This window comes from Grammomys surdaster, unplaced genomic scaffold (genome assembly GCF_004785775.1).
Source record: "Grammomys surdaster isolate TR1022 unplaced genomic scaffold, NIH_TR_1.0 126178, whole genome shotgun sequence".
NCBI lineage: Eukaryota > Metazoa > Chordata > Mammalia > Rodentia > Muridae > Grammomys > Grammomys surdaster.
In genome coordinates, this window is record NW_021620984.1 from 8,878,026 (window position 1) to 8,888,644 (window position 10,619).

General features: G+C 43.0%; 1 protein-coding gene and 1 non-coding gene across 2 annotated transcripts in view; one reads left to right on the top strand and one right to left on the bottom strand.

Moving 5' to 3' along the window:
* Sorbs2 (sorbin and SH3 domain containing 2) overlaps positions 1-10,619 on the bottom strand; it is a 308,074-nt gene that overhangs the window by 240,493 nt on the left and 56,962 nt on the right. The window lies entirely within an intron of this gene.
* On the top strand, positions 4,559-4,690 carry LOC114612713. Its single transcript, XR_003710073.1, has one exon. It is a non-coding gene; the product is annotated as a small nucleolar RNA SNORA17 (small nucleolar RNA).

Below are 10,619 nucleotides of genomic sequence, written 5' to 3' on the forward strand. Positions count from 1 at the left end.
TCTCTCTCTCTCTCTCTCTCTCTCTCTCTCTCTCTCTCTCTCTCTCTCTCTCTCCATAGATGATAGGGGTTAGATTCATAAACACTAGTATGACCAAATAAGACTACATTCTCACTTTCAGACTTCTTATTATACCAGGGTCCAAAACTCAGCTAACATTCTTGCTTATACCTGAATCCTCAACTAATTTAAATACTGCCTTTTGTAGATTTTAGACAGAGTTCAGGACAGAAAATGCAGTGGAGGGCTGTAGCTAAGAGATACATGCTATCTCTGAGAGACGAACATCAGTTGTTAATTTTCACACTGATTAGCCTATCACATGTTACTGTGAATTAAATGTCAAGGCCTCTTCCGAACGGGCTTCTTATTTTACCCATTTTAGTGTGATCATTCCATTTCATTAGCCTATGTTCAACAAAATGTAGTTTAGCTAGCTGTGACAGGAGCTTAACGAGAAGATAAAGGTTTCTCCAGGAGCACAGATTAGCACTGACAAAGCCCCGAACAGCCAGGAGCTATGCATGTTTTCCATCTCCCTCATTTTTGCTCCACAAGATAAGGCGAGGTATGCAATGGGAGACTCCTGTGTTATAGTTAATTTTAACTCCCATATCAATACGCAGAGGCCTTTTCAAGTTATAAAAAGTGTGCCATTATTGTTATCAACCGGAGAGAATGAGGTCATTGTTCTCATAACTGTAAAAAAAAAAAAAAAAAAAAAACTGGCAAGTAACCGGAGGGTGCAGAAAAACCTCAGGCACCCAACAAGACACTTTTTGATATAAGCAAGACCATGTTCCAATGCAGAATTTTCTTCTCGACTCAGCATTAAAGTCAAAGAAAGAAACTTACAGCTGCATCTCGAGGAAACTTGGTTTGTTACTTGTTTGGAAATACCTGATTTGTGACTTCTACAAAGTGTAAAAATTAAGACAGACATCTATCCAAATTTGTTATCACATTTAAAGACTTAGAATTATCAACTCACTCCTGGATTAGTTATAGCAATAATGATTTTTGGAACAGATATATAAATTAAAGATTTACTGAAAGAAAATTACTTGGTAGGAGTAAATGAAGTATATCATAGGAAGAGGGCGGTAGATCAGGAGTCCTGGAGGAAGAGCTTCATAGGAGCCAATATTCCTTGGCAGTAGATAAGTTGTTCGCCTTGCTCTGCCCAGCCCACCTTGCATACTTCCTGCCTTCCCCAATGGAAGCCTGGTTTAGACATTACCTGGGGGATCTTTGGGTTCTACATTTTTCTGTCTTTGATGTGGTTGCCAAGATGGGATAATTTAACATTCCTTTTATATTTCAAAGAGCATATTTCACATAAGTTTAATTATCAACCTCAAACTCATGTGACTGAAACTCAAGAGAGATAGCGACAATAATAAACCCTGGGTCATTCCTCTGCAGAAAGATAAGAGAGGAATAAATCCCAATGGAGTCCTGAATTCATGCTGCTACGGTCGTTCTTTCATAAGGCTCCCGTATCCCTACATTCAACAAGTGAATTCTACAGTACTGAAATTAACCACTGTTTATGTATTGTAGGACCATATACAAATCCTGGATGACAACTCACCAGATTAACTATTTTTGATTTTTTTCTCATTCTCCAAATCCAGTAAAGACAATAACAGAAATCAACAAAACTTCAGAGGAGTTAAGACCTAATGTGTTTAAACTACAGTCTGCAGAACACATTTTAAGTGCATGCTTACCATAAGATGTTGCTAATGACCCCAGAGATCTTCCAATCACAGCTTACCTTTAAAGACTCCTTCTATGTCAAGTGCTTCGTGTTTCTCTCTTTCCAATGTGACCTTTGGTTCCAGTTTCCAAGAGCCCCAGTTAAATGTGACACCAAAAAGTTTTGAATTGTGCACCTTTGGGGTGGGGGGGTCACATAATGTATAAATTCAACTTCCCTCTTTTTCTTTGGTTTCATTATTGAGGTGAGGTGTGGAGGTGATGGTGAATTAGGAGTCACCCTCAGCCCTTCTGTATTACTGAGCTGTAGCCCTGGCCTTTCCAGCTTTTTCCTAGCTGACATAATTTTTCATTTCTTTTATGCTGTGGTTATTATTTTAGTGATTACACAGGTTTGTCTCTAAGGGACAAAATTTCCAGAGACAGTTTCAAGTGACATGACCTAACTGGGCCCTTAGCCATGTACATACCTGAACTCTCACCCAGGAAATGCTGGTCAGGATCTGTACAAATAGTCATGGGACACTCCTGAAGGCCTGGAAAGCCTTGGATATGCTGTCATATCTGAGAGAGGTTTTGCTGGTTCTTTCCGCATATACCCACACCCCCATTTTATAATCATTGAACTGGGTTTTAGAGTTAAGAGACAGAAGTGTACTACCACCCAGTTGGCGATTTGAGATGTTGGTAACCATTACCAGGGAGTGGCTGAGGAGAGCTGACGTTAGGAGAAGAATCTGAACACTATAAATAGGCCAGTGTCCCCAGCTTGCAGCAAACAAGCCATATTCATGCTTACTAGGAAGCCAACAAGGAGAACTTTGCCGAAATTGGATTTCCTTTCACTTCTAACTTAATTACGTGAAAATTACTAATTGTTCTCCACAAATGTAATTAAAATAAATTACTTTGCCTCAGCAATGGGTTTGGCTTAAATGGAACTGCCCATTGATGAAAAACAATTAGACATTTATCCACAGATGTCACATGCACAGAGTCTGACTTTAAAAGAACTGTAAGCCAGTTCAAGGTCACTATTTTCTTCTTTTGCTTGTTTTATCATGTATACTAGAGACAGCAACAGATCCAACTAGCTTCTGTGGCTGCTCTGTTTCAATTCATTTTAGTGCATTTTGTTTAATCAATAGAAAACATTATTTGTAGTAGCAAGGGTCAATTCTGTTCTCACTTTCTATCTTCTATCTTGAAACTCTCAGTTCTCAACTACATAATTCATTATATTTGCTGGAAAATGTATTTGTTTCCTATCTTGCCAGTCAGCTAGGAACCCCCACATGAGACACAGACTCTTACTACCTAAGGACTTACCTTATCAGTATGAGTATGACATACTGCACAACTTTAGTATGGACCTGCTAAATGAATGTTCATTTGTTAATCTGTACAGGTTCGTTCAGGAATGGTTTACTGAAAGAGTTGCCATTTTGGAAACAATAAAGCCAGGACTGTGGATCTTGAGACAGTAACATCCACACCATTCTAACAAAGAATGATCTTATTCAGGTGTTCAGTGCACAATAGAACACTACAGGTCTGTTTTCAAGGTAAAGATAGTCTTTTTTTCTAAATCACTTTTGACTAACCTAAAGTCTAAGTTATGTTAAGAGAGCTAAAACATGTATCAGGGGCCCAGGGGTCATTCTATCATTACTGTATGATTTGTATGCAATCTATTTCCTTTATAAACAACATAGTAGGTTGGCAGAAATGTTTACATCTCTCTTTTGTTTGTCAACTTAAATTTGACTCAGACCTTTGGGCTGACGAGAAATGTAGCCTCGGTTACCATTTTCCTTCATTGAGAACATTCCTATTGTGCAAGGACAATAGGATGCTTCTAGGCCCAGAAGTGTTGAAGGAGCCCCAGTCATTGGTACAAACACAACCCACTACCAACCATTTCTTCGTTTGTCTTCAGGTATAGAGACTCTTGTTGCTGCACTTGGGTCTGGAAGTCTCTGATGAGGGTGGGGTATTTATATATTGAGGGAACATCTTCCACAGGGATCTTATAAGGCCAACTTTCAGAAGTCATACCAACTCTACAAAGCACTCATAGGATATGGACCTACCGCCTCCTCTGAGTCTTAGTTTTTGGAAAAATCACTATCTTAAGAACTCCAAAGGCCAAATTCCTTCTTCCTCTCTTTCAGAATACCTGCCTAATCATAATTACCTTTAGCCTTTTACTATAGTTTGGATCTGGAATGGCCCCAAGTTTCATTTGTGGAAATCGTGTTCCATAGAGTAGATTATTGGGATTCAGTAGAATCTTTACAAAGTGGAACCAAGGGGGTGGAAGATAGCTCACTAAGGTTGTGCCCTTGAAGGGACATTGGTCCCTGGCTCTTCCTCTTTCTCTCTTTGCTTCCCTGCTGCCAAGAGGTTAAATTTATTCAGACATACACTCTCACTATGATGTATTTCCTCATCACGGCTTCCAAACAATATAGTCAATAAACCATGCACTGAAATCCCTAAAGCTCCAAGCTAAATTAATTTTTTCTTATAGTTTGATTGTTCAGATATTTTTAGTAGTAACAGAAAACTGGCTAACACATACCTTCCAAAGGACAGAAAACACCCCTTACCTCTACCGGAAAGTAGAAGCACAAGAATAGTAAAGTAAATATTAAAAGCTTCTGTTTCTACAAGGCAATGTTTACCCACTCGTATTTTGCCTAAGGAGGATTGGTGTTGGGTTGAGAAATAGGGATAGAAAAAAAAAGAGATTATACAGACAAATTAGCATTTAAACAAAGTATGTCATCACTAATAAACGCTTTTGTTTTACTTTTAAAAAAATTAGTGTGTGCCTGCCCCTAGAGGCATTGCAAGGGTGGCTGCTGTGTCAAATGTGTGTCTGCAGGTGGCAGAGAGGAGAGAGGCTGTGTCTATGCTCAGTGTCCTGACCTGTGAACATCTGAGTAATTAGTAGCCTAACATTCCCTGAAGACAAGCAAGCCTGAGATGACCACCAAGGCGGCACTGGGTAGCCTCCAGACAGGGAGCTAGCCTGAGATGACCACCTGTACACTGTAGCGCAGCCTGGCTAGGCTCCCAGGGTGAGGAATGAGCTGGAGACTAGAAGAACCTGGCCTGGCACCATGACCCTGGGTACGAGTGAGCCTGACACAGATGACCCTCCTATGGGGCCACCGGGGGGTAGGCCCAGGCAAGGAGTGAGCCTGAAACAACCTCTAGTCTAGTGACATGAGGCCCAGATAGGGAGCTAGCCAGAAAAGACCATAAGCCAGAGTTCCACATAAGCCTTGGGGAACAGACCATGCTAGAGGTGACCCATTCTGGAGTCATACTTCACAAGTAGGGCATAGCATTCCTGAGACCTCTACTGAGCTGAGCCCAGACACTCAGAATGTGGGCACAATGAAGAGAGACAAAACTGGAAGGTAACGAGGATCGGTCTGATGTGAGTAGCTGGTGATGTTGGTGGTGGAGTCCTGGCCTGTGCTGCCACCAGGGGACATATCTGGGTCATGGCCCTACAGTAGCAGGGTTCAGTTACCACCAAAGGCCAGACAGACATCCCTGGTCTGGGCTGCCACCTGAGGACCTCTCTGGTCTGGGCTGTCACCTGAGGTCATGTTGATGTCTGAGGGTTGTGCAGAACTGGCCCCAGCCTACACTTGGGCATCAGGGGAGAGTTGGCCCCGAGGACATGCCAGCAGAAGAGCTGTCCCGGTCCCTAGGCAGCTTAAGTCCTTCACAGAGCTGGCCCTGCCACTTGTTTCCCTTGCAGTGGCATAGACAAGGGAGAGATAAGAGATATTCTACTCTGCTCTTGCCTCTTACCACCTGCAGCAGGCAAGAGACCTGGTCCTAGGTCATGAGAGCAGGGGAACTGGCCCTGTTCTTCACCAGGTACAGCACTCACGAGAACGGGCCCTGTTCATTGTCTGGGCAGCACAGTAGAGCTGACATGAGGAGCAGGGCTCTGGCAAGCCGGTGTGGGTGTGGGAGAGTTGTTCCCACCACTTGTCTGCTGTGTGGTGACATGGGTGAGGGAGAGATAGCCTCCCTAACTCAGCCGCAAGGGTGTGACTACAAGAGAGCTGACCCTGCCTCTTGTCTGCTGTGCAGATGTCCTTCTCCCGTTTCCCATCCCTCTCTACCTACGAGAGGAGGAAGAGTTGACTCAGAGGTCCTAATAGTGGGAGGACTGGCCCTGTTCCTTACTAGCTGAAACACTTGGGGGAGAGAGCCCTGTACCTGACCTGGACAGCAGGGGAGAGCTGGTGCTGGTTGCTCAAGGGGGCTGGGTTGCTAGGGACTCTACCCCAAGGGCAAGAGAGTGGGAGAGCCAGCTCAATCCCTCCCCTGCTGCAGCACTCCGGAGAGTGTGCCTTGCTCCTCACCTGGGAAGCACAGTAGAGCTGGCCCTGATGGTATGGGTGTGGATGAACTAGCTCCGAGGGCATGAGAATGGAAGAGCTGGCTCTGACCCTTGCTGGTTGTAGCATTGAATAAGACAGTCAGAGCAGGGCATGGCAGGAGAGTTTGTCCCAGTGGTGTGGGTACTGGAAGAGCTGGTGGGCTGACAGACCCAGATACCTCTCAGGCCCAAATCCAGGGCTTTGAATTGACCCACCCCAACATCTACTCCATCAACAAGTGCTGGAGGTCATGAAGGGGCATGTCTTACATGTCCAAAACTACAAGATCTCCATGAGACAGGGCAACAACAGGATATCTGAGAGGAGTCTCTCAGCAAGATTCCAGTATTAATAGAGTAGCAGAAGCCAGAGGCCTCATACCAGACCAATGAGTCATTGCAATGAACATCTGCAAGCAAAGATGTCTGGACAAAAGGGTATACTGTGGGACATGCTGTGACACACTACAGCTTCCACAACAGAGTTGTTCTCTCTCTCTCTCTCTCTCTCTCTCTCTCTCTCTCTCTCTCTCTCTCTCTCTCTCTCGGCAGGGAGGTTGCATGGGTGGAGGGTGGAGGGTGGGTATGAGGGCGGGGAAATGAGTGAGGTTGGGGTACATGATGTGAAATTCACAAAGAACCAATAAAATGTTTTAAAAACGTGTGTGTGTGTGTGTGTGTGTGTGTGTGTGTGGTTTGTGGGGAGGGAGTATGTGTGTGCTACAGAGTACACGTAGAGAAGTTAATCTGCCAGTTTGCAGGAATTAATTCTCTTCTACATCATCTGGATCCTAAGGATCAGCAGCAGGAATCTTTATCTGCTGACTCAGCAGCAGGAATCTTTATCTGCTGACTCATCTTACTTGCCCTGCTATTAAATATCTTGATTGTTGGACATCTTCTCTGAACCATCACCTATTGTGTTTTTTGTTTATGCTTAACTCTCCCTATAAAAACAGGGCAATAAAACAGAGAAAAGCAAAAGATGCCTGGCAAAACTCATTGGCAGGAAATTTGTGCCCAGAGTAGGAGTACGTTGCACTGTGTGCAGAGCGCTATTTCTGCAGAGAAAACCCTTGTCATGGACAGAGCTTGGACAATTTGCCACATGTAAATCTGATGTTCACTCTGAGATAGCAGAGTGCTCTCCTTTTAGTCCAATGAGATTAAAAACAAAACACAGCTGATTCTACAGCCCTGTCCGACCAAAATGGCAGAATTTTATTTCAAAACAGCAAATGACTCTGATGGTATTTTTAAACTTCCCTCTGAAACTTCACAAGCCAGGCCTCCATCTTCTGTATTCTCTACTGCTCCTGCTGCTGCTGCTGCTGCTCCTCCTCCTGCTGCTACTGCTCTCCCTCCTCTTCCCCCCTCCTCCTCCCCCTCCTCCTCCCCCTCCCCCTCTTCTTCTCCTTCTCCTTCTCCTTCTCCTTCTCCTTCTCCTTCTCCTTCTCCTTCTCCTTCTCCTTCTTCTTCTTCTTTGACAAGGTTTCGCTGTGTATTCCAGCCATTGTGGAACTCACTCTGTAGACAAGACTGGCTTAAAACTAAGAGATCCCTCTGCCTCTGCTTCCATGTGCTGGGACTAAAGTTGTTTGCCATCACTTCCCAGCTCTCCACATTCATACTTTCCCAGCTCTCAAAGAACATCCCACTGAGCTCTCAACACTGGACAATCTTCTAGTCTAAACTTCAGAAATCTTTCCACAATCCTACCCCAAACATGGTCATGTCTACCACAGCAATATCCCGCCCACTGTGCTAGTACCAACTTCTCTCAGTTAGGGTTTTACTTTCTGTGATGAAACACCATGACTGAAAAGCAAGTTGGGAAAGAAAGAGTTTATTTGGTTTATGCTTCCACATTGCTGTTCATCACTGAAGGAAGCCAGAAGAGGAATTCACATAGGACAGGAACCTGGAGCCAGAAACTGATACAGAGGCCATGGAGGGGTGCTGCTTACAAGCTTGTTCCTAAGGCTTGCTCAGCTTGCTTCCCTATAGAAACCCGAACTACCAATCCAAGGATGGTACCACACACAATGGGATAAACCCTCTTCTACCAACTACTAATAAGAAAATGTTCTACAGGCTTGCCTGAGCCCAATCTTATAGACACATTTTCTCAGTTAAGGTTCACTCACAGGCAGATTAGAACATCTCCAAAGGGCCTACCATATCACTCCCATCCTAGACTTCTATCCTGATGTTCTGCCATCCTAGGTATCTGTCTTCATAGTTAGCTCATGTAGGTTGGCTGCTGGCTCTTCAGTAATCACCTCCATGTTCGAGGCAAGAAGAAAGGAAACAGATAAAGCAATGAAACACTTGCCAACAGAATTTAAGGATGCTAATGTTTTATCGACCCAAACTGGCCACAGCAGAGCTATGACACAGACACAGAGTATTTGCTTGGACTCAGTGTTTTATACAATGGAAATGGGTTTCTTTTATCAGGCAAAAAGATTAGGTGTTAGGTGTGTGATTTAGAAGTGTTGGCCACAGTCACCAGGCAGGAAGTGCAGTCTCATGGATAAATCCATGGCATTGAAAATCACTGAAACATGGTTTTCTTTTTGGTTCTGCAATTTGGAATGTTTCTCAGCTGAAAAACAAAAAAAATTTTTTCTCTAGTTCTAAGAAAATGGATTTATTGGAGGGAACATGTCAAAAGTGTCACTTTATCAACATTTTAAAAATAAAAGATAATTTTAAATCACGTGAGTCCTTTTATATTTATAAGCCTGATAGAAATTAAAAGTTGAAATGTTTTTCTTAAATGTTTCCTGAGAGAATAAAAGATTTAATAGAATGTATCATAAATTAGATATTAATTATCACTATGATAATTGACACTGTTAGCAATCAATACATTCTCAAACTTTTCAGCCATTGCTTAGTCTGTTTTTCCACTTTTGCCTGTCTGTCATTTGTTTGATTTTGAGACTGAGTCTCATGTAGCCCAGCTGTCCTTGAACTTACTATGTAGCTGAAACTGGTTTTGAACTCCTGATCCTCCTGCCTCCACTCCTCCAGTGCTGGAATGACAGGTTCTTACCACCATACCTGGACTTTAAGAGCCTTGCAAGTGAAGAAATACATAACTGTGATTGTATGGACCCCATGACTATTATATAGACCCTGCACATTTTAAATGGACATCAGTGAGAATCTATCTTCCTTGCACAATAGAAGTGCCAGGTACATGAAATCTTCAGAAGATAAAAGATAACCACAGTCTCACAAAACACTGCCTGCCCCACAGGGTCTCACAGAAAACCTTCTGCCTCTGCACCCTGCATCTTTTCTGTTCACAACCTAGTATGGGCTTCTGACTATCCCAACAACGAACATTCCTTCAAAGTAACTGAAAGCTGCAACCTTCTTTTAGTATTATGTTTCGAACATTTGCCTCTGATCTCATTTCAACTTGGGTCACAATGACTATGTCTAATGAGCCCAAACTGCTGGTCACATCGGAGGACTCTACCTAGCAAGTTTCTGAGGTCAATGTGAACTTCGCTGACACGGATCACTCAGGGAGGAAGTGGAGCACATTCGTACCTTTACTCGAAGGTACGGTTTTGCAGTGGACTATCCTCATCTGATTCGTAAGATCCTGAGAGTGGCCAGATGAGAGGGAGTCCCAGGTCTGTCAGGGTACATTAAGAATCCACTTTCAATTGGGCATATTTGTTTGTTGTCTTTATGTAACCACTGTCAGTGAAAGATGTGTTTTAGTAAATACTAAGGAGTGAAGCCTCAGGACCTAATAAATAGTACAGAGTCAAATCTAACCCATTCCTGAAGCATCCTGAGTTTAGACATCATGGCTGTGGAGGAAATGAAGTGAAGAGGCGTTGTTCTTTCTCTTTCTATGTTTCCCCATATACACCCTGGGGATAAGTAGACTTTGGCTGCATTTTAGAAAGTCAGAGAAAGTAATTTTCCAGAGTGAAAGTTAATGTAATTAGCAGAAGAGCAATTAGTGAGTGTACAATCTTTGAATCAGTAAAATCATGCATGCATGTTTTTTTTTCTTCATGATAATTATGGTCTTAATGTACCCTATACACTTCCCCAACCCAATTTATGTTGTGACATGGGTCTAATGTGACAGTGGTAAGAGCCTTTGACAGGTGATGTACAGAACTGGAGTCCTTACAGAAGACAGTAGAGCTGCAGTCAGGGTGCCACAACTATGAGGCATTTCCAGACTCTTTCTGATACACAGCTCTCAAGTGCTGAGCCATACTTTCTGATCTAATTTTATATTGCCTTGGGCATAGCATCTTAGTCTGTGCTATCCTTCTGTGCTGGTTACAAGGACTTGGTGTGTAGGTGGATAGAACCTCATTCTCAAGGGTGTCACTAATCTCTAACACTGCAGTAATCATCAAATAAGGCTGTAGATTTTCTTTTGAAAAACACAAAAGTTGGAGTGATCTTAGGTTTGGGTTGGGTAATATATATATATATA